This window comes from Aptenodytes patagonicus, chromosome 1 (assembly GCF_965638725.1).
Source record: "Aptenodytes patagonicus chromosome 1, bAptPat1.pri.cur, whole genome shotgun sequence".
In the NCBI taxonomy this organism is placed as follows: Eukaryota; Metazoa; Chordata; class Aves; order Sphenisciformes; family Spheniscidae; genus Aptenodytes; species Aptenodytes patagonicus.
In genome coordinates, this window is record NC_134949.1 from 62,460,375 (window position 1) to 62,482,975 (window position 22,601).

The 22,601-nt window shown below is 42.4% G+C and overlaps 1 protein-coding gene across 4 annotated transcripts in view; it reads right to left on the bottom strand.

Moving 5' to 3' along the window:
* CHST11 (carbohydrate sulfotransferase 11) overlaps positions 1–22,601 on the bottom strand; it is a 181,566-nt gene that overhangs the window by 108,635 nt on the left and 50,330 nt on the right. Inside the window, exon 1 of one of the 4 annotated variants that reach the window (XM_076339390.1) lies at positions 10,792–10,814. The exons of the other annotated variants lie outside the window; for them this stretch is intronic. The gene's annotated coding sequence lies outside the window, so the exon portion shown is untranslated. Of the gene's footprint in view, positions 1–10,791; positions 10,815–22,601 lie in introns of those variants that run through there. 4 annotated transcript variants of the gene reach the window in all.

Genomic DNA, 22,601 nt, shown 5'->3' on the forward strand with positions numbered 1-22,601 from the left:
GTCTGGCCTCTTTTGTTTTCTTAAGGCAAAAGCGCAACTTTCTTTGCTGGAGCTTGGGAGATCTATTTTTAGAAAGTAAAAATCAGATTAGGTATTGTATGTGAGCATGCCAAAGTCTCAAATGCAGAGAATGAGACAATACTTATTCTCTACGTTAATGCAGAATCAGATTTTGCCTCAAATCAAACAGTAACTGGTAACACAGGGTTTTACTCAGCATGAGAAACAAGCAAAAATCTGTGGCCAGAGCACCTTACCCCATGTAACACCACTGTGCCTCACAGACAAACTGACAAACTAGAGACCCTGCTGAGCTGGATGCTGTATGCACATAGCAAAGAAACAATCCCAAAGCTCCGATGTTTTAGAGCTCCACCTGAAGAACAGAGATGCTGTATTTTGGGTTAGCAATACTGGTTCATTGATTCAACGTGTCCATCCTATCCTCCCCTGATGTTTCCACTCCCACTCGTGTACCAGAGGGACTTACTAAAGTAAGACTGTGGATGGATACGACAAAAGTGAAGGATGAAAAATAAAGAAGAGATCACACCTTAGCGAAAGTATACTTGGCTGAGACGAGCCGCAAAGCTGCTAGTTACAGGACCAGGGACCAGCAAAGTAACAGTCCTCAGTTCACAGATGAGAAACATAGAGGCAAAGAGGTTAAAAACTTCCACAAAGCAAATTAGTTGCTACAGATCTAATTCATTTTAGGAAGTGAGACGTCTATTCTAAGCTACTCATTTAAGTTCCTACAATTAACAGAGAGACGCAGCTGCAGAGATGGGTCGCCCCATGTGCCTCTGGAGGTGGCTCCCCTCCTTTCAACTGACCAGCAACCCTAGATGGGTTGATGGTTGAAGTTACATGAAATAAATCCTGGCACAGCAAGGAAATGAATCTTAACATTTGTTTCTAAGCTCTAATCACTAATTACAAAGGTTGTAAATGCCCTCCAAAGAACAGAGAGATATTTAATTGCTTTTTGCTTTAGACAGATTTCCAGAAATAAATTTGTATTTTATCCTGTTTGTTCTCAGATTAGCATGGGGATGGGTTTAATTGGGCACAGTGGGGAAGTTAATATCCTTGGGTGAAATTATGCAGAGACTTAGATCCTTGGCCACCCTACGCACATTGCATGTGACATAAATTAGCACAACATCTTTCCTGTTAATGAACAATGAGCAACGTTTTTCCAGTAATTTTTTAAAAATGTTAATCCATATGGAATTCCTTTAGAAGTCTCAAGAAATTATCCACAAACCTAAATCAAAAGAGACTTTTCCATAGGCTTTACTTCTCACACGAGGAGAGCTCTGTTTTGTTTCTCTCTGCCACACAGAGGCATACACTGCTTTTAACACAAGTTTTTGTGGGTGCAAACTACAAACTATATTAGACTTGGTCAGAACTTTTCTGATCCAACCTTCTTTTCTCTGGCACAAAATGCAGATTCAGGGGCATCACAATATTTCACGGGTCAGTTCTGCATGGATTGCTGACCACCTCAGCTGCCTGCTCATCTATGTGTATGCCCTGGTTTACGCCATCCATTAGCAAAGCCAGATGTCCCAAAACATTGATCAAAATGGTCTACTTCTTTTCTCCCAGAACTATTTCTACGTCTTTGTAAATAAAAAATTCTTTTTTTTTTTAACCATTCACATCAGCTTAAGAAGTTGTTCTTTGTTTCCTTTTTTCTTTTTTCTTCCTCTCAAACACGACTTTCCACAAAGGAAGTAAGAAACTATGGAATTGTGACCAACTTTAACTATATGTATTTCACAAGCATGTGTATTATGAATTTGCATGAAGGAACACTGTGGATCCAGTGTATCAAAACACAAAGAAAAACTCTCTTTCTGGACATTACACTTTTTCCTACTTTTCCACTACAAATTAGCCATGTGTTTTGCAAAATGAAACTGCAATAATCTGGGAAGGCTGGGAAATTTCTAGTGACACTTACACGTTTCCAAACATGCCTCCCTCCAATTTCTAGATACGCACTATAACAACATCAGCAGGCACATCTGCCGCTGAGTGCTGGGTTCTCTTTATAGAAAAGAGCTGAATGCTCTACTCTGTTCTTCTTATCAGCCTAGTTTTCAAGCCTGTAGATAGTTGGCTATATCCCATCTCTCTGATGCAAGTTCAAACGAAAACTGTGTAAATGTAGGTCCAGGGGAAAAAAACCTACATTTGCATTGTCCTAAAAAATGAGAAGCTAGATTTCTTTTTCTGTATTTCCCACTACTTCCATTACACTGTCAGTACCAGTCTACTTAACAAACATGATGTATGAGCTCGCTACAAAAAAAAAAAAGCGTGAGTGAGAGAAAAACCTTTAAAGGAGGAAGTTTTCTTCAGAAAGCTGTAATTTTAAAAGCATTTATCTTGAATCACGGTCAAAATGAGAACGACGGCTGCTGCAGCTGCAGTCTATTTGAGCTACTGTTTCTTTGCTGTTCTTCAACAGATGTGCATTGAAGATGAAACACAAAATCGTATTTGCTATGGATATACTCAAATGCACAGCAAGTCTTCTCACAAGCCAAGCAGAATAGAAAATAGAGCTGCAGCAGTCATTTTAACCCGGAGCAATGAAAGGCTCAAACTTTCAGTCTCTGAACTTCAGGCAGAATTGTTGCACACACAAATATGCACACCTGACCTGACACAAACAGAAATCAAGGGACACAAGTCATTTCTGTCCCAGCAGCATGTCCAGATGGACCAAGTTTTACCACCTCTGAAGCAGTGCCCTTGATATTTTTAGTGTAATCACATCCTCCTGATACTCTACTGTGATTTATGAACAGTAATTTTCTTTACAAAAAAGAAAAGCAAAAAATTTGATAAGCGGGAAAGAAAGTATGAAATCCTGCAGTAATCACTTCCAGAGCAGTCATTCATTATGGCAAAGAGGATTACGACTGCAGCTTGTTTGATAAGCAGATGAGCTCTTACAAATTAAGGATACTACTTCCTTGGCAATGCAAAGGCCAAATGCTGATATTAAAAGGAAAAAAGTACCACAGACAGTAAAGGCCTGATTCCATGATTTGCAAAATGTCCAGACTAATAATTAATGCACAGCCGGGCTTTGCTGTCTTATTCCAAAAGTTTATTCTGTTTAATACTTCTAAACTCCAAGTAATCCCAAGGCACACAGACACCATCGGCCTCTTTGCAAGATCTTTTACTTTTCCAGCAGCTGGTCATCGCCTCAGCTGACCGTGATCAGGGCAGGTCCAGGTCTGCAGAGCACTGCTGGGCCATGTCCAGGCCCATCGGACCGTGGAAGCTCTCCGGTGCTCCTGCCTTCTTCCAGCAGGATCCGTACATCCGTAAACGGAGGCTGGAAGCTGCTTTCACACACTCTTCTCTCTCTGTTAGCAACGAGCTGTACACAGATAATATTGCTTTCAGATGTAAGAATCCCCTCATGCGGCAGTTTTGAAATATTCCAAACCACAGATCCTTCAAAACATTTTACATATGAATAAGACATTGTCAGCTCCCTCAGACCCAGGCTGCACTTCAGCACACAGAAGAGTAAAATACACATTAGCACTATAAAACTTCATCGCAATTAGCATAATCTGTATTTCCATTATAGAGCCCAGCTTTACAGCCAACCTCGGGTGATGTGCTGAGCACTCTGGATCTGTCTTTCTCTAAGGAGAAATTCCCCAAACACAAGAAAACCATTCAGAGCGGTGAATGTATGAGCTTTCAGTGCCCACTTATCTTTCAGCGGTTCTACTCCCTTCCTCTATCTCCTTCCACTGCTCCCATCGTTTCAATGAGTTCAATTAAAACCTTGTGACGCACTTTGTCTACAGCGAGGAAACGCAGTCATGCCTCACACATACCCGAGTGGATGGGCCAAGTACACCAACTCCACATCCAAGAGGAAAAAGGAGTGAATGAGGAAAGATCTTTCTGTGATTTTATTTCCAATGAGAGCATTTAAAGGAGAACCAAACCAGGCAGCAGTTGCAAATGACACGTCGTCTGGTATCACTACCAAACAGGATGCTGGATAGACTAAAAATTTTAAATTGGTTGAGACTCTTCCTCCAAATGTTATGGACATGCTATAAAGCATGTGATAGTAATATATATGAGGCCACTATGTAAGTAGCCTTCTTCTGAGATAAACAGGAATGAAGGAATCTCACATTATTTCAAGGCTCCAGAATACTGGATACCTATCTGACCTTTATTGGTAATAATATTATTTCATAATTAGCATGCAAAATAATAGGCTTTGGTTTCAGTCACTAATAGCCTGCCAAATGCATTGTGAAATTTCTAGTAATGTTGCAGCTGGTGACTGGTAAGTATCTAAAAAAACTGCTAGGCAGAACCATGGACTCAAACGTTTTTCCGCAGGAAACAAATTCTGTTCTCGCACTTGTGAGGTCTCATACAGAGAGGGATAGAAAGAGCAGGAGAGAGAGGAAAAAAAGGAAAGCATCTTTTCCAGAAGACTTCCCTAAAATAATGCCCAATTAAGCTGTAGTTCATCTTTCAGAAAGACAACTCATCTTCTTTCTAAATTTGCCAGGAGCAGAAAATCCACCTTGGGAAACTGATTTGATATCAAACCCTCCTCTCCAAACATACCCTTTCGCTAAGCTGAATTGACTCGCCTTCCAGCCACTGGATCTTGTGGTACATCTGTCTGCTCCCCACGGCCATAGCTCTCTTCTCTACGCAGGAACCTATACGTTGTGATCAAGGCACCCCTTAACTTTCCATCGTTCTGTGGCAAGTTTTCTAGGCAATTCCTCACTTCTCTTGCTTTCTTCTGAACACGTTCAAAGATAACACCACAACTTTCTGAAACCAGGGTGCCCCCACATCACACAGCACCGCAGCAAAGGCTGCGGCAGGACCCACATGACGGGCAAGTATAAGCTTCCCGCTCCGGCCCTGTACTCCACCCTTACATGTGCCCAGGCGGCATGAGCTCTCCTGTGGCCCAGGGAGCAGGCAGGCCAGCTAGTGAACCATCATCCTCAAACCCTTTTCAGACCTCCCTTTCAACAGAAAAGGGCCCTCGACTCAGTAAGCATCACTTAGATTTTATTCCTCTGCGCACTCGCCCTTACTAAAATTCACACTATCTGCTGCCACCCAAGTCACCAGGTATTCACAGCTCTGTATTAATGACTTGCTGTTTTCCTCCCCTCCATTTATCATTGCCTTAACTGTTGCATCATCTGTAAACCTGATCAATAAATGACTATGTTTTGTTCTGGATCATAAATTAGAACATTTAACTAGCGTCAGCCCAAAATCTGGTCCCCTGAGGATCCCATGGGAAATGTATCTGCTTAGTGATGATTTCCCAGTTACAGCTATTTTTACAAACTGTCAAACATTTTTTAAATGAGTATTATGTGTGCCAGATTGATATGCATTCACTTGCCAATTTAATGTTTGGTTTATTTGTTCCCATATGCACCTGTATAGGAGTAATTCTGACATTCAAATATTGTATCATTAAAACAATGAGGGTCATCAGCTTGGAGAATTCATCTTAAAACATTTATTTGTGGAAAATGTTTAGGTTAGTTGTCTATCTTTAACCTTCCAAGGCTGCAGAGAAGGCTTCTGTGATATATTACAGTCTTGCTTTGCTCTCAACTCTGCGTGGGTTAATTTTATCACAAGTTCTTGAAAGCTGAAACAGCAAAACTGCATTTTAATTGAAAATATTTTACACTTTCAGCTTAAAAATATAAAGCAGAATAAAAATTACAGTTTAACTGATGCTTTCTCAAGCCACAGAGTTGAATGGCAGACAGGACTGACCTGGAGGGAGAAATCTCAGAAGGCTGCTGCTTTTGGGGTAATCCTTACATTTTATGCTGAAAACTCCATTTGTCTTGATTAAATATTAATCAGCCATTACCAAGAAGGCATATATAAAAGCTGTGTTGAATAATAAAACCCAACAAATGAAAAAAAATTATTTGATTTCACATTTACAATAAGGAATTGTCACATATTACCCCTTTCCAAGCTGAGATACATCATCTCAGCTCCATGAACTCAAACGGGTCTCTGTCCTACATGCGCTGGGAATCGCACCTGAACTGTCTACGGTGAAAAGAAGATTTACTGAGATCAACTGCTTGAGTTCTTAGCAGGCAAAGCAGCCAAAGTATTTTATTCAGCTGGGAATGACACCATTTGCATGCATATGTGCAGCTATTCATGCAGGTATGATATGAGTGACTATATTACATTCATACATGAGTGAATAGATACATGCATTATTGACGTTGACGTGGCACACCAGTGTTTTACCCACCACCAGATGCTGGTATTTTTTTATTTTTTAATTACTTTATTTTCAAGAGCTGTAACATGCTGCATCATGTTTTACTGTTCAAATCCAACAATTAAATGGCAGTTTATTTTAGTTTCGCCTTTCCATTCTCTGTATTTTTGCTCCTATCTATTTCATTACAGGGTTTTCCAGGCTGAAAGCTTAAGTAATATTCAGAGAAAATGGCAATGGGAATTTTTCACCTAATAGTAGTCTCTTATTTAATAACCTTTTTTTTCCAGAACACATTGCTTTTCAACTCTTCTATTTAATCAAGCTCTTGACATCGTATTTTCCTGTCAAAACCTGTTCTATTTTTCCAAAACATTTATCCTCTCCTCCCTGACCTTTTCTTTCCCCACCACCACCAAACTATTCCCTTTGGCACTCTGCAGCTGCCCCTACACATCCCTACCAATCTTTTAGGCTCATTCCCTGCTAACCATTTCTCATCTCTCACCTCTTCTAGTCTTCCATCACCATCCGGCTCCCTCCCACTGCTCTCCCAAAGCAACGAGCCAAGAAAAACCCGAACTTGCTCCCTAACGCAGCCACCATGCCAGGAACCCGGGCGCGCTCAACCCAGAGCAAGGGGTGGCAAAGGGGGCAGAGGAGGTGGCAAGGTGTCCTGGTTTCATCTGGAATAGAGTTTATTTTCTTCCTAGTAGCTGGTGCAGTGCTGCATTTTGGATTTAGGATGAGAATAATGTCGATAACACACCGATGTTTTAGTTGTTGCTAAGCAGACAAGGACTTTTCAGCTTCTCATACTGGCCTGCCAACGAGAAGGCTGGAGGTGCATGAGAAGCTGGGAGGGGGCACAGCCAGGACAGCTGACCCAAACTGGCCAAAGGGATATTCCATACCATATGACGTCATGCTCAGTATATAAACTGGGGGGAGTTGGCCGGGGGGCAGCCACTGCTCGGAGACACGCTGGGCATCAGTCGGTTGGTAGTAATTGTTTTTCATTTGCATCACTTGTCTTTCTTGGGTTTTATTTCTCTTTTTTTTTTTTGTTATTTTCCTTTTCATTTTATTAATAATAATAATAATAATAATAATAATAATAATAATAATAAACAACTGTCTTTATCTCAACCCACGAGTTTTCTCACTTTTACCCTTCTGATTTTCTCCCCCATCCCACCAAAGGTGGGGGTGTGAGCAAGTGGCTGTGTGGTGCTTAGTTGCCGGCTGCGCCTAAACCACAACACAAGGGGCAGTGGGGAGAGGAGGTGCTGAAGGCACGGACGCTTGGCTTCAGTTGCTCAAGAGGAACCAGAAAACAGCTCTCTCCCGTGTACCCTCCTAGGTTTCCAGGGCTTTAATCCCATCCCTGAGCCTGGCACCCCTTTTCCATCATCTCGGTGCCCCGCTCCCAGCTCAGCACTGTCACTCTGTGCACTCCCCTCCTCTATTCCCAGGAGACCCCATCCACCCAGAGGCCCCGCATTAGCTAAAATACATAAAACACAGAATAATGAACAAAAGGCTTGAGAGGCAGGCAAATTACAAGGCCAAGAGCTACAGCACAGGGAGGCCAGGAGTCATGCCTGGTTTTATTTATAGTTTTTACTCGGCGCTTTGTTTTTCCTGCAGTTAAAGCAGTTAAGAAAGATGACAGAGTTTGAGGTCGGGAGCATTGTCACAGGTGCACAAAGCACGATTGGATGAGAGGTTCGCCAGCGATGTTGCTGAGTGCTTTCCTGTTTCTCAACAAACAGTAGTTTTTCCTTTCCATTTCATATACTCGCTTTCAATTCTCTATCCTAAATGTTTAAGCGAAGAGCAGTCATCCCCTCATACAATTAAAGGCCGTGAGTATGGAAAATAGTCCAAGACTTTACATGTTACTTTTTGAGAGGATGCACAAGAAATGTAGTCTTCCCACCAAGGCTGCACTCCAGCTAAAATTAGTGTCAGAAAAACAAAGATTTCAGGCAAATACAAACAGCCTTAGAAATGAAGACTGCCTTTACCTTGGCTCTGAACGTTTTCTTGAAATGGGAACCCTGAATAGAAAAGAAAATTAGAAGACCTCAGGATGATAACCCCACTGGCATTAACCTTGCAGAAACCACTTTTGCTATATTGCATTTGTGTCTTCCACGAAATGTGTGCTAATTTCAAATGAGCGCTGAATATGCATATTTAAAAAAACAAACCCAAACCACTAGCACCGACTAATTTTGCTGCTCAAGACCTTAGCTATATTCTTTTTTCGTTGTTGTTTTGCATTGCGCACAAAATAACGAGGGATACAAAGGCTGTAGATGAGGACGTGTGTGAACCTGAAAAATCAGAGCTTCTAATCACCCTGAGGTAACTGCACTATAAAAAAAAGAAAAAAAAGAGTGCAGGGTAAAAGTAACCAGTGATTTTATTTAGATCCTCCCACATGAACAGGATTAATTCCATGCTGCAGATGTTCATTTGTGTCCTGCTTATACTACTGGGAAATTAAAATACAGGGTGGTTTGCTGTATACTCTCTTACAACGTCAAGACAATTTAACTGTTTCTGTTGCAGCTGTGCTACCTCCCTTCAAAGAGAGGACAACAGCCCTAATGCCTACGTCCTCCATCAGCCCGCCCCAGCATTCAGAGGAGCTCATTTAATTCCTGCCTCACTGAAGAATGTCCTTTTAAGTAGGAGGCTCTCTTTGCCATCCTCTTGCCATGCTAGTAATGCTACTAAGTACTGGAATTCAAATAAGCTGTGTTAGGCTAAAGTTCAAGTTCTTAGGAACAATATGTGTTTGGGGATGTGGTGTGAGCTCCTCCGTAAGCTTTCAGTTATGGCTTTTTCTTCAAAACACCCTGATGGCATCATCCAACTTTCCAAATATTACCCCCACGACAGCTACTGCTAAACACCAGTCTTCAGTTGGACAATGCAGCATCAACCATCTCTTTCCAGACCTGTTTTGCCTCAAAAAGTCCTCACTGGAGCTGGTTCTTTGCATCAAGGCTTCTTTGCGTGGGAAGAAAAGAAACCTCCAGTTGCATTCCCACCCAATTCCACGCAAAGAAGCTTCGGAGAAGCCTCCTCATGGCCAGATGGGAGCTGAATCTTCTGGTCTCCCTCCGGATGGTGCTCAGGACTCAGGGCAGGTTGGGGCACATCCCAACCTGCTCATCCCAAAAAGTAGCTAGCGGTCCAGTAATCCCTATCCTCAAGTCAACCCCAAATAAAACACACAGGGCAGGGAGAGAAAAGGAGAAACAAAACAAAAGCACAGCGAGTCCCAACCAAACATAAGGGTTTCTCTCCTTCATTTGTTAGCTCTTCTTAGAGCCAAAACACAAGAGTTAAGCTACACACATGACTAAGGGTTTCCAGCACCAGGTGTTTCCCGACGCTATTTGACTAATCAAAAAGTCAACAAGCTACATCGGGCTTTTTATTGCAAGGACAACACTGAAGGAAGAAACCTCAAGACTTCATTTCCTTTCTCCCATGTTTTTCAAATAGCATCTGTTTGTTCACCCCAGACAAAACAAAACACAGGCTTCTTCCCTCCCTTTCAACTAGAGATTAAGATACTCAGACAGACTTTAACATCGAGAAGCGAGTGACCAAAATGGTTCTTCCAAACCCAAACAGCATTTTTCTTCCCCACCATCCAGACACAACATGGTCACACCAGTCACCCGGGCTCTGCAATCTCCTTCCACAGCAGCAGCTCCCTCACAGCAATGCCATTTCTCCTCCTCCCAGCAAAGCTCAGGTCAGGATTGGGGCGGGGGGGGGGGAGGAGAATGTCTGAAACACAAAAGGTCTTTTACTGGCCACATAAAGTACGATATGCGAGACGGGAATGATAAAAGCCAAAGGAAGATTTCCAGCTTCCCAGCAAAAAGTAGCCATTAAAAGCAGTCATCAAGACCAGGCACCAAGCTAACCGCACGCAAGGTGACAGCCAGTCCCACCACTTGTCACTTGGTGAAATCACGGTCTATGTGCTAACGCCTCAAACAAGCACTTAAATACATCTCGCTCCCCAAATCACACTGAGAGGAGACCAGTGGGATGAACTGCAGGCCACCTGCAATGGTCACTAATGATGCAATTTATTTCTAACAGATACGACATTGCAGCAACCAGCATTACTGTTTGACTTGAGAAGTGTAGAACACAGCAAGAACAAACACTTCTTCCTCCCTAAATCACCTCTTTTCCCTTCCCATGACCTTTCTCCTCTGCAATGGAGTAAAAGTTAGTTTTAAAAAATTGAAGAAAATGAGGACAAAATGACAAAGCAAAAATAAGACTTATAAAAAGCTGCATCTATTTGGCAGCTTTTTTTATAAAAAAAAATTTAACAAGCTTCAAAAAAAATGAAAGTTCCTTAAAAAAAACCTAACCAAATTCTACTACCTTTCTCTTTTCAGTGACAGCCCTTTACAGGAAAGATTTGTCCACTTTCTTACCTGATTCTGTAGTTCACTGCTGTCATTACACAGGCACCAGTGTTACTGAATTTACATGGAGTCACACCCAGGAGGTTATTCAAAATACAAATAACACAATCCAGCACTGAACACAGCAGCGTTCCTGAATTATGGCTGTTTCCTAAAATACGGGCTGGTACCGCATTGCTAACTGCAGCCAAACGCATGACCAACCCATGTCGATCCAAGCCGCTTCAAAAGAGGAGGCAGCAAGAAGAGACCGCCAAACAGGGACACTCAGCCCAGATTTTGAATGCAAGCACAGGTTTATTATTAGGTTGTTCTTTTGAGTTATACTACCAATGCCTTGGCTACACCAGATAAAAATAAAAGCACAGTACTTTACGGACCATCCGCCTATCCTGATGCAAGCTGCTGCCCGTGCTCCGCAGCGAGGAGGAGCACCCAGCTGAAGGGAGGCACACACAGAGAGGCTGTGCTGCTCGGTGCCTGGGGTCCCACGCAGGCAGACACAGCCTGCCAACCGCAGCCCTGGGCGAGAGGGAACAGAGACACAGGTCACACAGACACCCAGCTGGCTCCCCCCGCCACCACGCACACCGCAGAGCCCTTCCAGGGGAAAGCAGAGAGCGACGGAGGGGTCTGAGGCAAGCAGAGCTCAGCCACAAGCCAACTGCACTGTCACCTTCCGTGCAGTGATGACAGCTCTGAGTCCGCTGGCTTCAGACCAAACTGGACTTTCCAGATCATGCAGCAAGGCATGGAGAAATTGCCTTACACAGTGAGCATGGGGCGTCGGGAGGGGAGTGCAGGGAACACAGGATGCTCTGCCGGGCCGGACAAGGCAAGCCAAGACCGCTGGTACCACTGCCGTCACACTGCAACATCTTCTCTGCAAACATCGACCAATCTGCCCTCAGCAATGGTGTCCTGGTTTCAGCTGGGACAGAGTTAATTTCCTTCCTAGTAGCTGGTACAGTGCTGTGTTTTGGATTTAGGATGAGAACAATGTTGATAACACACCGATGTTTTAGTTGTTGCTAAGCAGTGCTTACACTAGTCAAGGACTTTTCAGCTTCCCATGCTCTACTGACTGAGAAGGCTGGAGGTGCACAAGAAGCTGGGAGGGGGCACAGCCAGGACAGCTGACCCAAACTGGCCAAAGGGGTGTCCCATACCATATGACATCATGCTCAGTATATAAACTGGGGGGAGTTGGCTGGGGGGCAGTGACCGCTGCTCGGGGACTGGCTGGACATTGGTCGGTGGGTGGTGAGCAACAGCATTGTGCTTCACTTATATTGTACATTCTTTTATCATTATCATTATTATTATTATTATTATTATTATTTTCCCTTCCTTTTCTGTCCTATTAAACTGTCTTTATCTCAACCCACGAATTTTACTTTTTTTTTTTCCCCCCGATTCTCTCCCCCATCCCACTGGAGGGGGGGCAGTGAGCGAACGGCTGTGTGGTGTTTAGCTGCCTGCCGGGTTAAACCACAACAAATGGCGAGAAAGGTATCCCCATTAGAGCAAAAGCCTGGGGCTGGGCCAAAAAAACATGGGGGAAGACCCAGAATAGAGTTAACAATGCCACCAGGGTAAAAAATGCTATTGAGGATTATATCCATATGGAAGACAGAAGCGAACTAGTCAGTGGTAGATAGGATTAATTTTCCATGTGTAAAATCTGAATTTCACTTTGAAACAAAGAGAAAAACTGTGGATTTTTTTCAGATAGCAGCAAAAGCAGCAACATCTATTGTCTTTCTCAAATTTATACACCAAGCAACTACTCAGGTTACTCAGCACTGCTTACCTCTCACCTTCCTTTCCTCCACTATGAGTGACTTCAACGACTCTTACTCTCGGCCCGAAGAATTTTTGAGTTACTAAACTGCAAAATAGCTGGTATTTAAAAACAAAAGAATACAGCTGATGATAAAACATACCACATCTGAAATTGAGCACTCAAGAACAGCTTCAGCAAAAAATGCTCAGACTTCAGATTCCCTACCAAAAAAATCCACCTCTACGTTATTATTTGTCTGTATTTAAAATTCCTATAGAACAGCTCTTATTTATTTAGCAAGAGCTAAACAATCCAGCTTGAGGAGTGCCTAATCCCATTACAGTTTTTCTCCACATCATCATCATATACTTTGTGCCCTGTTCTTAAATCTGAACATGCACTTGTCAAAGTCAACGGGCTTGAGTCTTGGACCAAAATTCTTGCCCAGGAAGCGAAGATGCCCCACAATTTATACCTCCCACTGGAGTTTACTTCTGGACTCTACTTTTGGTTCCCTCACAGTCTTCCTGTGTAACCTTGGGGGTACGACCTCAGCCCAAATTCAGCAGTATACTAAAGTACTCGCTTCACATCATGCATATGAGTTGAAAATCAATGCAAGTGTATTGACGCAGTCGTGACTTGCTGAAGGTCAGAAATCAAACTGGTGACAGAGCTGGAAATAAAACAGAGACCTCCCAATCTGAAGATCAATTCCTTTAACCTCCAGGCCACGTCTGCATGAATTAACAAGGGAAACAATTCATCTGTAAGTGGTCTGAATCATTTTAGTGATCAGGTAATGTGTCCCAGTTCTGTCATTGTTACATTTGTTGGCTCAGAGCTCCACTTTCCACCCCCATGCCACTTGCCCAACAATTTCTGTCCTTGGGAAAAAGTAATCAAGTATGATAAGGATGACAATCAAAATTAGCTTAAAATACAGGCCTGCTGGCATGTATTGAGAACACATTTTAATATAAAGAGCTAATGTGAAAGGAGCAAGACTAAAGCAATTGAAATTTTAGATTAATTGAATATGGATATCCAAAACCAAATTATGAGAAATGATCATTTTAGGAAGCTGTAGGAATTCCCTTTACGTAAATTACTCCTTTAAATATTTAAAATCTCACTTCAACCTCAGTAGAAATGAATGTTTAATATCTGCTCTTCTGTAACCTGACAAAAGCATTTGCAAAATGCATTTAGCCCAGTCAGCCCCATCCAGCTCTCAAAATATGGGCAAGAGAAGGTGGACAAAGACCAAACAAGGTAAGAAACCATCTGATTTCAGTCAGATAGCTTTGCTGAGCTACCTGTCATCAGGTAAATCACTTGCCAGAGAAGAAAGGAGAATAGACCCGAATGCTTGAAGGTGACTCTTTGTAATAGCAACCAGTTATGAATTGTATCACATTAGCACCACTTCTGTATTTTAGAGATTTTCTTTTTCCAATACATTTGTCTATCTTCTGCCATTTTTCACAGTTAAGGAATTACTGGTCTGTTGGAAGGACGCCAGCTGTCGGTACTTCTGTCAAACTGACACTTCAGAAACATGTAAGAGTCCGCATTTCTGATGATGAATTCCTTACTGCATGTGTGACAGGATAAATTACTGCCAGCAATACCTACATAATGACTCCATGGGTCAGCAGGCTTCCCGTAAAGAGAGAGAGGCAAGGTGAAAGGCACTGTCACAGGATGACCACTGCCACATTGTGGGATTTAAAAAGAGAGTTGTGTTTGGTTTTTTTTTTAAGCTAACCTTCATTAAAATCCCAGCTACCAAAATACTGCAAGCACTATAGTCATGTCCATTACATCAGTAACACGTGTGATGAGAGTCAAGCAGAGCTATGGGACAGGTCTTCATCAAGGAAGCATGAATACCAATGCTAGGTTGTCTCTTCAACACAAGGGACTCCCCGCTATTTGGGTCTTCCTGAATCATTTCAGTTTGGGTGAGAAACAGGTAAGAATGAGCCAGATGCAGCCTTCCCTATGCATCCACACAACACACGCAGTGAGCACGCGTGTTCCACTGCCCCACCTCTGCTCTCCTCAATGCCACAGACACACTGGGGAGGCAGCCACCCTTCCAAGCAATTCTCTCTGCTGGGTCCTCATGACTTCACCAGGTGCCCTCTCCCATCCCCATTGCCCACAAAGACAACGTCTGCTGATTTGCAGGGAAAGAAACCCCTCAGCCACATTGATCGAACCTCTCAGAGGACCATTTGCAAGCCAACAGGCCTGGGTAAAACAACTCTTTTCAAGAGTTTTAACCTTTCACTTAAATATGCGCTAATTTTTAATCTTCTTGCCCACCCTACAGACTCACATATCAGGGATACAGATGCAGAGATTGATGCCACATTGATACAACACAGATATCAAAGCCATACCACAATGAGCAGTATTTTACATTTATCATGGTAGTGTTGGTTATGTGTGTCTACTGCATAAGCCCACCGTGGAAATAACCTCTTAACCTGCCCTAACTCATGTCCTTTCCAGTCAACAGCATAGCACAAGTAGTGAATGCTGGTGGGTTTCACTCCTTTGCCCTTCCCTCTGAATTTCTTTGTAAGTCATGCATTGTCCCACTGGGTGAGGAGCAAAAGACGGTGTGAGGTCAGCAAGCTGGTGAATAATAAAGGTTTATTTAATCAACCTCTTATTGAGCAGGGCTTCACCGACTAACCTATGCAAGTGCCTGACTCTTCCAGTTAGCTCTTTTGCTAACTCTCTCCTGACCAACTCATTAAACAGAGCAACAAAGTACCACCCTGGGAGGGTGATTAAACTCTTTGCTGGAGGAAGCAAGGAATGGTCCGAGATCGCTCGATGTGCACACATGCTAGCACTCGTAGCCAACAAGCAGAGGTTTCTTTCCAATTGAGAAAAGAGAAGTGCTGGTATCTGTGGGAAAAAAACAAGGCTTCTTCCTTGTTCTTTTTAATGATTTGCAGTGCTATCAAAAGACACAGAGCCACATCTACAGCTGGTACAAATCTCAGCAAATCCACTGACTGACAACACTACATGAATTTAAAGCAACTGAGATTTTGGTTCCAAAGTCTTAACAATTATAAATAAAAAAATAACACCCTAAATTTTGGTTCCTGTTTAAAAACCCACTGACTGCCCCCTATAAAACTGAAAATACTGACTTCACTTTCTGCTCACCCAGGCAAAAATGAAAACCTGCTTTTCCCAAATCTAACACAAAGAACTGCATGCTACTTAAAACAACAGCAACCACTGACTGCTGCTACCACTCTTGCAGCTACCTTCTGTTACTGTAAGCAAGCAGTTATTGTGCTTAAGTTTTCTGGACAAACCCGTAACAGACAAAATGAAACAGTGGTCATATAAGAACAAAATATTTAAAACAAAACAAACATATTGAGCTATTTAAGTTAAACATTAGTCATGTTGATTCCCTCAAAACTGTTACTGACTCATTATTACTAATATAGGATAGCAATGTACTACAGACAGCAGCCAAAATGTTTAACTTTTCTAAAACCAAAACTTATATAAAGCCCATTTATAATTAATTTGGAAGACTATGAAACCACAATTGCAGGAAAGATATATGATACAAAAAAAGATAATACAACTTTTCTTGGAAATCCCACAAACTGCTGAAACATCTAGTTAATTCCAAAACAGGATTCCCACAGTAAATGAAAAGCCACCAAAAATAGCACAAAGACCCTAAAATAGCACCAAAAACCTGACAGAAGTAATGCCTCCCAGGGATGTGTTGTGAAATGTCTAACTACAGCTTCCCTAGATAACTCAACCACACATAGATTATATAAATCATATTTTTAACAGGACAGAGCATCACAAACAAGGTTGAATTGATGAGGTTGCACCTGTACGAGTGAATGCAGAATGTGTTAGATCAAAATCCTCTGCGCCAAGGCAGATCTCACAGTTGCTCAAGGTAAATACTGGAGCTCCACGGACCAAGGAGGTAAAGTGTGGTGGGACGTTATTCAGACAGCACGGTGAAGCCTGCCGGCAAGCAGACTTGGGTTTCGGGGTGGGGGGAAGAGGAAAGGATCTGGGTTGCAGCCCGGAGCCAGCACCCCACATCGCAGCCTGCTCCTGCCGTCAAACGGGAGACTCAGCTACAACATAGCTGCGCTTCCATCCCAGGAGGGAAGGGTTTGGGCTTGTTCCCGCATGGGGTCTTGATCCAAGACTCAAAGCAAATGAGAGCTAGGTCACTGTGGCTGTATTTAACATGGGCCACAACGACCACAGATACTGTCAAAAGCAAGCTGAGTAGAGGCCATACGCAAACAATCAGATTTATGTAGATATGTTAAAGGGATCCTTACAATTCAAAATCTTATATAGAAAATCTGAATCTTGGACTAATTCCTCTCAAACCTATGCCAAAAAAAGGTGAAAAATACTAATTTTGTTTTTTACCAGCACATTCTCCTGCAGCCTATGCAACCGAGCTAGGGACATGCACAAGATCTGAAATGGAACTGACTACAGCTTTAAAGTACGATAGCATTTAAAAACATGTTCAATGGGTTGAGCTCTGTCTGCTCTCCTGACTCAGGGCATAGCCAGAAAAATACTGACATTTCTTTCTCTACATAATAAAAATAGAACGAATAACAGCACAAAAAGGTAAGAGTAAATCCGGGATTTTTAAATTATTTACCAAATTTCTAAACCTAAATTAAGAAAACTACCCTGATTAAAATACTTGATTTTTCTAATTTAGTTTGCCTTGTTAAAACCTGCCACTGAAATAAATCAAGCTGTGAAATGGAAAGATACAGGATTCTGCTTTTAGCACATGAATTGAACCAGCTTAAGCTGTTCTACAGAGATGGCCTAAGGAAATACAAGTAACACCAAGAACTGAATCATGAAAGATGAGAAGTACTAACAAAAGACGTAGTCTCTACAGCGGTCTTTATTTTTAAAAAATCAACAATTACACCACTTAAAATACTGCAGTTTGTAAATCTAGACTTCGTAACTTCAACTGCTACACAGGACTCGGATAAGGACCAGGCGAGACATGACAAGAGATTCCTTTCTCAGCTTGAACAGCCAGAACTGAGGAAGGTAGAGGTCAGGCAGGGAAAACAAGAGAGAGGAAAAACAACTAGCTAATGCACCAAGCTACAGCTGCAACTGTGAGCCCGGACTTTTGTAACTGGTGAACAAGGCTTTCGGCAGCGAAACGAAGGACGTGAACTGCGATCCCATGCAGCAAAGGTAGGTAAGGACACTTCCAGGGAACACACTGGGATCAAAGAAAGGGCAAGTGCTTTCACACTGGTCGGATCACAAGCACTGAATGGAGCCAGAAGTAAAAAGAAACGTGAAAAAAAGCTGCTGTCATTATGGAGGAATGACAGAACGTGTTGGGACAAAACACTGGAGGAAGCACAGGCTGGATTCACTGATGAAAACACGACAGGCGGCACACGTGGAGCGACACTGCCAGAGTAGAAAGCCAGAGCAGTCTGGGAAACCTGATAGCATATATCAGGGTGGAGGCTAAAAAGGAGAAATAAAGGATCTAGCGATCTAAAAGGCCTTTGAAAGAAAGCTTTCTGAGAAGGAAAAAAATCAAGTGGAAGATGTGGACTCACATCATTGCCATACCATAATCTGGGCAGGAGACCTACACAAGAATACACAAAACATGCAAAACTTTGGACAGGAATATAAAATTTGCTGTAGAAGATAACTGGTCCATCTAACTGGGTATCTTGCAACTCACTGTGACCCCATCTATGTTTCTACAGAAAGCCAAAGTATCCAATTAAACATCTGGTGCTGGGCTGAACACAAAAGAGAAAATTATTTCCTAACACCCACCATGGTCTTTCAGTCGTGAGCTTCAGCTAGGGTTATTATCTCAGTCTGCAGCAATGCAGTGTTAGTGGTGATTGTATCATTACCATAACGAATCTAAGGTTTAGATATTTGACCAGGGAACTCACTGTGAGGAAGAATACCAGACCAGACCTCTTATACTTTCTACTTCAAACAACTTCTTTTATACAATATTTTAATTTCACTTTGGCAGAAGGAATCTGACTGGTCAGAATGAAGAATGTTAGGGTTTTTTTTTCTCTTTTTAATCAAGATATCTCTGCTCTTCTACTTCCAGGATAAAAATACCGTGCACACCATGCACATGCTAATTCATTACACACTCTTGCTCAGCCATATATTCAAGTCTCTTTCAGACAGATCTTTTCAGATCTCTCTCAGATCAGGCTGCATCAGCCCTGGCCCTGGATTACCCACCTGCAATAACATACTTAACATTTCAAGAACCTGCTCTGTGCTCACACCGGCTCTCTATCAAAAACCTAATTCCTAGTTTCTAGCTAAATTGCCTCCTTCCCCTGTGGTTATTTATTTTCCAGAACAGCTTCTTTTAAGGAAGGCTTCAATTTTGAATATCCATATTAGTTACAGCCTCCAGGTCAGCTTTATTTACCATTTTGTTAACTTTTTCAGATCATTCTTTGCAGATTAAAGGAACCCTTGCAGAACCTGGCTGCACAGCATTGCTCACACCCTTCAGGCGTTAGCACACGGCAGGGCTGCAGCTTAGCTCTGATGAGCATGTTCAAAGAAACATAATTTTAAAAACACTTCAAAATCTTATCTATGAGAAATAACATAGTAAGGAAGGAAACAGTTCCAGTTTTTCACGCTTGGACACTCACTAAAATGGAACTTGTTTTTCCAGCCTCGATGGCTGAACTAGGGTGAAAACTTTTGTTTTCTTTCCATAAATTGCCCGTGATTATAGATACAGATTCTTAGTAATAAATACCACCTAGCCATACCAAGAATTATGGCAAGTCAAGCTCATTTCTGAGGTACTTTTCATAAGAAGAGAAAAGCAAAACCAGGTTATCAAGCCCTCCTGCCCCGCTGGACACAAATCATACCCCCTTCCTCATCACACTTCAGAAGCTCAACTGCCTTTCCTTTACAGCTCCCGTAGCTGTCACATTATTTCAGTTCTCTCCACCTTTTTATCTTCCTCCCATCCTTATATCAAGCTCTTTTGTACTTCTGACCTCTCCAACACGGACTTCTTCATTATCCAACATGAATATTGCTGGGGGGGGGGGGGAGGCAAAGGGCTTCTGTAAGAAACCAAATGATCTCCAGCTGGTGTGGTCCAGCATCTCTGCATTGCCCCCTGGTTTTCGGGATCCCTCTCTGCACATGCAGGGGGCTTGTTAGCCAAACAGCAGAAACCTCCGCCACAGATCTGGAGGCCTCGCACCCCACAGGGGACCTGCACCTACGATGGGACCCCTTTCTCCCACACACACCCTCCGGCCAGTCAGTGTGGAGGACTGGGAGCTCAGCCGGGCCCCGCTGGGAGAGGGTGGCTGCTGCGCCCGGTGTGATCCCCGCAGGTGGTCAGCAGGATGCTCGCATCAGGAGAGGGCAAGGTAAACACTGAGGGTCGTCTCGCCTGCTGGAATTACGGCAAGAGGGATTAGGTGGAGTCTTTTAACGGATTAAACCCCGTCCTGAAGATCACCAAGGCTTAGCCTCCCTGTTCCGCTGATATTAATAAGTGACATTGTTATGCGTTTGGGTGGACCTGTTTGAAATATCCATCAATCATTTCCACGCGTGGAGGAAGAGGAGGGGAGGCAGCATACATCCTCTGGAAAAATCATCGTTTTCAGAAGAACACACATTGCATCCGTTTCAAAAAATATGTATCTTACAATGATAAATAATAACAAATGTAAACTTCCATTAGATTTCTTCTGCTTATGTATTTAAAGGACCATAAACCATGTCCCTCCATCTTAAAGAGCTGCTTAAACTGCAGAAAATTGTTAGAAACTAATCAGGCCTACAAGATACCAATTCATTACACTGGCTAAAATACATGTGCTAATCCCTAACGGCTATCTGGCAAGAATGTGAAGTTCATTAACTTCATGTTTTGCTTAGGGCTTGCATCAAATTAAATATTGATTGTCTTGCCACTTAATACAATGTAAAGATGATATGTGTGTACTGGAGAAGCATATAAATATTTATTACAGAAGTAATCAAATGCCAAGCAAAGCCAGATTAATCACTTTTTTAGGTTGCTTTTTGTTTGGGTGGGTTTTTTTTTTCCTCAAAGAACCAAAGCAGCACTCGGGGCATGCTAAATGTGAGGAATAACACAGGTGTTATGCACACACACTCAACTACCTTTATTTCACATTTGTTTTGGTTTTGAAGTGAGGGGTACTCCTTAGTTTTCAGGAAATGGTTAACAACAGGCTGTGGTTCTGCGCTGAAAGTACAACCGCAGGACACGCAGCCACTGTCTGCTCAGGGAAAGGGAAGACATTACATGGGAAGGGTTTAATTTCTCAAAAAAGATTTTCTCACCACTTTGTACATGCTTCTGCAGTTCAACCTTCACCGTCTGGTTCAAGCACTTTCCCAGGCTTTGTTAACCCTACTTTTGGGGTGAAAGGAAGCAAGAGTGGTTACTGTTTACTGCACTTACTATGTTTCTGCAGTAGAGATTTTAATTTGGGGGGCATAAGGAAAAGTGTAAGCAAATAAATTGTCGTGTGGTCCATGAAACAGAGTCAGTCTTAGCAACCTTGCCCAATGAGACTCTGAAGCCAACTTTATCCTCTGGGTGATATATTAAAACCGACTTTATTCCACCGTGCCTGCCAATTTGGATACCGCACTTGCTGACACAAAAGCATAAAAAGAATATGCTAGTTAATTAGACGAATTATAATGATTTTGCAAACATCACTTAGAAAGGAGGTTGAACATGCTTTCACTTGAGGGATTTGCTACTTCTCTGCAAAAATCTGCAATTTCCAAAGTTTCCAAACGCAGCTCTTTGCAGCTGTAAAGCGCTGCAACAGAGACTTGGGGGATATGAGGATATCACACAAATAACTAGAATACTCTCCTTCCTGTGACTTTGATATTTTTGCTACAGCATGAGGGCTGGAATACTAAAGTCACTTTGTTCTGGCTTTTTGCTGTCGTTTGATACTGGATGAATAAAATTCTAAGTGTCAATAACTCGGGATAGTTCAAATAAAAGAAAAAGAGGATTTTATTTTCCCTTGGTTAAACTACTTGTCTAAGGTGAAAGATGGGACATAAAACAAGATTTCCTGAAACTGTTAGTTAGAAAACGCAGAAGAGTTATTGTTGGTTTTCTATAACTAAACTACTTTGCCCTACTGAACTATGTTCATATTGTAGAGCTACAGTCTCCATTTGCAGTGACATCTGAGGGTACCTTTTGCCAAAATGCCTGGTAACTTTTCCTGCATGTCCCCACTGATGCACACTCTCCCGCAAAGAAGGCACTCCCGGGGTAAGAGATGACATTACCAAGAAAAGGAAATTTTAAGACATACTGACCAAGCCAGGGAATTTGTGGTGCCTTTGCAATTACTCTTTGTCACCCTCTCTCAAAGCAAGTGAATGTATTTGGAGCTTCTGCATTTCAGACACTGCTAATCTGAGAAAAATTATTTACATTCTGCCTTGTAACAGACAGCCCAAGGCAGTCTGCTTTCTGCCTATCGCAGGCATATCAGGGAACGCATCTAGCACACTGGCCAGCTGTTTACTCTTACTGCTTGTTTTGGGGGAGAGGGTCGTCTGATGACAGTTCAGGGCAGTTATAAAAACTTCAATCTGTGAAGCTGGTAATTGCTAGCTGATTCCCCCCCCCCCCCAAAAAAAAAAAAGAAGAAAGATACCCTTCACCTGGGCTTTTGGATGCCTTGTACAAAGGGTGTCAGGAAGAGGTGGTTAACAGATTGTGGATGCCACTTTCCCCAAAGCAGGAAAGCCTCCTTCAACAACATTTATCACATAACGGTGTCCTGCTGTGATGTTGAATGGTGGCAACTGATGGCATGCTTGCACTCCACGGCGGACAGATATATAACACTCTTTTCCTCAAATATAAATAACACATCTATGCTGCTTCCTCACCAGCCTA